The following is a 6,000-nucleotide window of genomic DNA, read 5'->3' as shown; positions in this document are numbered from 1 at the left end:
ACATGATGCCTATGTTCATGATCATGCCTAGATATTCTCATAACTATGCGCTTTTCTATCAATTGCTCGGCAGTAGTTTGTTCACCCACTGTAATATATGCTATCTTGACAGAAGCCACTAGTGAAACCTATGGCCCCCGGGTCTACTTTACATCATATAAGTTTCCGATCTATAATTCTAGTTTACTATTTTTTGCAATCTTTACTTTTCAATCTATACAACAAAAATACCAAAAATATTTATCTTATTATCTTTATCAGATCTCACTTTTGCAAGTGGCCTTGAAGGGGTTGACAACCCCTTTATCACGTTGGTTGCAATGTTCTTGAGTGTTTGCGCAGGTACTAGGCGATTTGCGTGTAGTCTCCTACTGGATTGATACCTTGGTTCTTAAAAACTGAGGGAAATACTTACGCTACTTTGCTGCATCACCCTTTCCTCTTCAAGGAAAAACCAATGCATGCTCAAGAGGTAGCAAGAAGGATCTCTTGCGCCGTTGCCGGGGAGATCTACGCTCAAGTCAAGACATACCAAGTACCCATCACAAACTCTTATCCCTCGCATTACATTATTTGCCATTTGCCTCTCGTTTTCCTCTCCCCCACTTCACCTTTGCCATTTTATTCGCCCTTTTCCGTTTGTTTCTTTTCGCTTGCTTCTTCTGTGCTTGTGTGTTGGATTGATTGTTTGTCACAATGGCTCAAGATAATACTAAATTATGTGACTTTTCCAATACCAACAACAATGATTTTATTATCACTCCGATTGCTCCTATTACTGATGCAGAATCTTGTGAAATTAATGCTGCTTTGTTGAATCTTGTCATGAAAGATCAATTTTCTAGCATTCCTAGTGAAGATGCCGCTACCCATCTAAACAACTTTGTTGATTTGTGCGATATGCAAAAGAAGAAAGATGTGGATAATGATATTGTTAAATTGAAGCTATTTCCGTTTTCGCTTAGAGATCGTGCTAAAACTTGGTTCTCTTCTTTGCCTAAAAATAGTATTGATTCATGCAATAAGTGCAAAGATGCTTTTATCTCTAAGTATTTTCCTCCCACTAAGATCATCTCTCTTAGAAATAATATTATGAATTTCAAGCAACTTGAGCATGAGCATGTTGCAAAAGCTTGGGAGAGGATGAAATTAATGATACGTAATTGTCCTACACATGGTTTGATTTTATTGATGATTATACGAAAAATTTATGCTGGATTGAATTTTGCTTCTAGAAATCTTTTAGATTCGGCCGCGGGAGGCACTTTTATTTAAATCACTTTAGGAGAAGCCACCAAACTCCTAGATAATATTATGGTTAATTATTCTCAATGGCATACCGAAAGATCCACTAGTAAAAAGGTACATGCGATAGAAGAGATTAATGTTTTGAGTGGAAAGATGGATGAACTTATGAAATTGTTTGCTAATAAGAGTGTTTCTTCTGATCCTAATGATATGCCTTTGTCCACTTTGATTGGGAATAATAATGAATCCTTGGATGTGAATTTTGTTGGTAGGAACAACTTTGGTAATAACGCGTATAGGGGAAATTTTAATTCTAGGTCGTTTCCTAGTAATTCCTCTAATAATTATGGTAATTCCTACAACAACTCTTATGGAAATTTTAATAAGATGCCCTATGATTTTGAGACTAGTGTTAAAGAATTTATGAATTCGCAAAAGAATTTCAATGCTTTGCTTGAAGAAAAATTGCCTAAGATTGATGAGTTGGCTAGGAACGTGGATAGAATTTCTCTTGATGTTGATTCTTTGAAACTTAGATCTATTCCACCTAAGCATGATATCAATGAGTCTCTCAAAGCCATGAGAATTTCCATTGATGAGTTGTGACGCCCCAAGACCGGAGCTTCAGATGCCTTCCATGGTTTCCGAGATTCGTTGTGTGATTTGTTTTTGCTTGTTGCATTCATCATTGCATCATGTGCATTGCATCATGTAATCGTGCCATCATGTCATTTAACTTTGTAAACTCAACTAAATAAATTGCATGGATCTTCAGTCCATTTAAACCAAGGGAATTCACATGGTGATTCTCTTTATAACATATCCTCCCAATATATTAGGGAGCTACAATAAATATTCGATTCGTATGGAATCAACCCAAACAAACTTGCATTTCAAATATCTCTCGTTTTAAAATATTCGAAGTCCTTGATCCTTCTCCAAATACTTCAATTCCAGTTCTGGCACTTTGAAATTTGTCAAAGTAGCTCCATGCCAGTTTCCAACTCAACTTGTATTTATTTGGCCCTCCAAATAAATATTTTGCTTCTATCTCCTTTCTATAAATAGTAAAGGAAAATATTTTTCCCTTCTTTTCTTTTAATCCAGCCTGCTAGGCCTCCTGTTTTTTTCTTTCCTCCATCGAGATGGCCCAAGGCCCAGCCGGCACCCTCCCCCTAGGCGCAGCCCCCCCTCTATACTGGGCCGGCCTCCAAGGCCCACTGCCTCCCAAACCCTAGCCTCATCTCCTCTCGACCCCATCTCCCTTCGTCCTCCTCCCGCGCCGTACCCACAGACAGAGAGGAGCGAGAGCGCCCCACACCTGATCCCCATCTCTCGATCTCTCCCTCCTCAATCCTATGCGCCGCCACCACCGTGCGACCCTCCACCGCCGCCACCACTCATGCGCGCACACCACCCGCAGCGGTGCTGCTTCCCTGGAGGCCGCGCCCCAACGAACTCCTCCATCTCCCCTCTGCCGCCTCCCTGCCATGGCGCCCGCGCCTCCAGCAGAGCGGCGCCAGCAACGCCGCCGGCGGCCCCTTTCCTCCACCGTCGTGCCGTTGTTCTGGCCAGCGAGCCCATTTCCTCGAGCTGCTTCATCGCCCGCAACCGCCAGCCTCCCGTGCCCGTCTCCGTGCTCCGGCCACCACCTCGCCGCAAGGAGGGCGCCCCTGACCCTGCCTTCGTGATAACCCACAAGTATAGGGGATCGCAACAGTTTTCGAGGGTAGAGTATTCAACTCAAATTTATTGATTCGACACAACGGGAGCAAAAGAATATTCTCAAGTATTAGCAGCTGAGTTGTCAATTCAACCACACCTGGAAACTTAATATCTGCAACAAAGTATTTAGCAGCAAAGTAATATGATAGTAGTGGTAACGGTAGTAAAAGCAATGTTTTTGGTATTTTGTAGTGATGATAGCAATAGCAACGAAAAAGTAAATAAGCGAAGAACAATATGTGGAAAGCTCGTAGGCAATGGATCAGTGATGGAGAATTATGCCGGATGCGGTTCATCATGTAACAGTCATAACCTAGGGTGACACAGAACTAGCTCCAGTTCGTCAATATAATGTAGGCATGTATTCTGAATATAGTCATACGTGCTTATGGAAAAGAACTTGCATAACATCTTTTGTTCTACCCTCCCGTGGCAGCGGGGTCCTTACGGAAATTAAGGGATATTAAGGCCTCCTTTTAATAGAGAACCGGAACAAAGCATTAACACATAGTGAATACATGAACTCCTCAAACTACGTTCATCGCCGGTAAGTATCCCGATTATTGTTACTTCGGGGTTAACGGATCATAACACATAATAGGTGACTATAGACTTGCAAGATAGGATCAAGAACTCTCATATATTGATGAAAACATAATAGGTTCAGATCTAAAATCATGGCACTCAGGCCCTAGTGACAAGCATTAAGCATAGCAAAGTCATAGCAACATCAATCTCAGAACATAGTGGATACTAGGGATCAAACCCTAACAAAACTAACTCGATTACATGATAGATCCCATCCAACCCATCACCGTCCAGCAAGCCTACGATGGAATTACTCACGCATGGCGGTGAGCATCATGAAATTGGTGATGGAGGATGGTTGATGATGACGATGGCAACGGATTCCCCTCTCCGGAGCCCCGAACGGACTCCAGATCAGCCCTCCCGAGAGGTTTTAGGGCTTGGTGGCGGCTCCGTATCGTAAAACGCGATGAATTCTTCTCCCTGATTTTTCTCTCCCCGAAACACAATATATAGAGTTGGAGTTGGAGTCGGAGAGGCACCAGGGGGCCCACGAGGTAGGTGGTGCGCCCCCACCCTCATGGAGAGGTGGTGGTCCCCCTGGCCTTCATCTTTTGCAGGTATTTTTTATATTTTCCAAAAAGTTCCTCCGTGAAGTTTCAGGTCATTCCGAGAACGTTTGTTTCTGCACATAAATAACACCATTGTAATTCTGCTGAAAACAACGTCAGTCCGGGTTAGTCCATTCAAATCATGCAAGTTAGAGTCCGAAACAAGGGCAAAAATGTTTGGAAAAGTAGATACAATGGAGACGTATCACCCCTCACTAAAATTTCAAGATAAAATTGTGTTCTCCCCAAGTGTGCACCGTTGAGAAAGTTCATCATTTCGAAGCACCACATGATGATCGGGTGTGATAGAGTCTACGTTCACATACAACGGGTGCAAGCCAGTTTTGCACATGCGGAACACTTGGGTTAAATTTGACGAGCCTAGCGTGTACAGACATGGCCTCGGAACACAAGAGACCAAAAGGTCAAACACGAGTCACATAGTGGATATGATCAACATAGAGATGTTCACCATTGAAACCACCTCATCTCACATGATGATCGGACTTGGGTTGGTCAATTTGGATAGTGTTACACTTGGACAACCGGAGGGATGTTCATTTGAGTGGGAGTTTGATTGCGGCTTGAACTACATTGGTATTTCCCCAGAGAGGAATGGATGATGCAGCACAATGACGGTAGGTATTTCCCTCAGTGATGAGACCAAGGTTATCGAACCAGTAGGAGAATCGCGCAACACTAAGTAAACAGTAGCTGCACAAAAAGAATAAATACTTGCAACCCAATGTGTTAAAGGGGTTGTCAATCCCTTTCGGGTAATGGTGCCAGAAATTGTCGAGTTGATGGGATAAAAATATGATAGACTGGATAAATAGATCTTGAATAAATGCAAAATAAAATAAAGTGCAGCAAGGTATTTTGGGGTTTTTGGAAATATAGATCTGAAAATAAAAGCGAATAAAAATAGATCTTGAAGGAAAATATAATAAAGAAGAGACCCGGGGGTCGTAGATTTCACTAGTGGCTTCTCTCAAGAAAAATAGCATACGGTGGGTAAACAAATTATTGTTGGGCAATTGATAGAACTTCAAATAATTATGACGATATCCAGGCAATGATCATTATATAGGCATCACGTCCAAGATTAGTAGACCGATTCTTGCCTGCATCTACTACTATTACTCCACACATCGACCCCTATCCAGCATGCATCTAGTGTATTAAGTTCATGGAGAAATGGAGTAATGCAATAAGAATCATGACATGATGTAGACAAGATCTATTTATGTAGAAATAGACCCCATCTTGTTATCCTTAATAGCAATGATACATATGTGTCGTTTCCCCTTCTGTCACTGGGATCGAGCACCATAAGATCGAATACATCACAAAGCACCTCTTCCCATGGCAAGAAAAATCGATCTAGGCGGCCTAACTAAACCAAAGATTCGAAGAAGAAATACGAGGCTATAAGAGATCAAAAGACTCAAATAACTTTCATGGATAAAACATAGATCTGATCATAAACTCAAAGTTCATCGGATCCCAACAATCACACCGCAAAAAGAGTTACATCAAATAGATCTCCAAGAAACCATTGTATTGAGAATCAAGAGAGAGAGAGAGAGAGGAAGCCATCTAGCTACTAACTACAGACCCGTAGGTCTACAATGAACTACTCACGCATCATTGGAGAGGCACCAATGAGGATGATGAACCACTCCGTGATGGTGTCTAGATTGGATCTGTGGTTTGTGGAACTTGCGGCGGCTGGAACTGATTTTCGTCGACTCCCCTAGGGTTTCCGGAATATTGGGGTATTTATAGAGCAAAGAGGCGGTGCGGGAGGCCACCGAGGTGGGCACAACCCACCTGGGCGCGCCTGGGCCCCCAGGCGCGCCCTGGTGGGTTGTGCTCCCCTCGGAGC

This window comes from Triticum urartu, chromosome 5A (genome assembly GCF_056163025.1).
Source record: "Triticum urartu cultivar PI428250 chromosome 5A, HENAU_Tu73, whole genome shotgun sequence".
Lineage (NCBI taxonomy): Eukaryota > Viridiplantae > Streptophyta > Magnoliopsida > Poales > Poaceae > Triticum > Triticum urartu.
The sequence above is the reverse complement of the archived record's forward strand: the minus strand, read 5'-3'. Positions refer to the sequence as shown.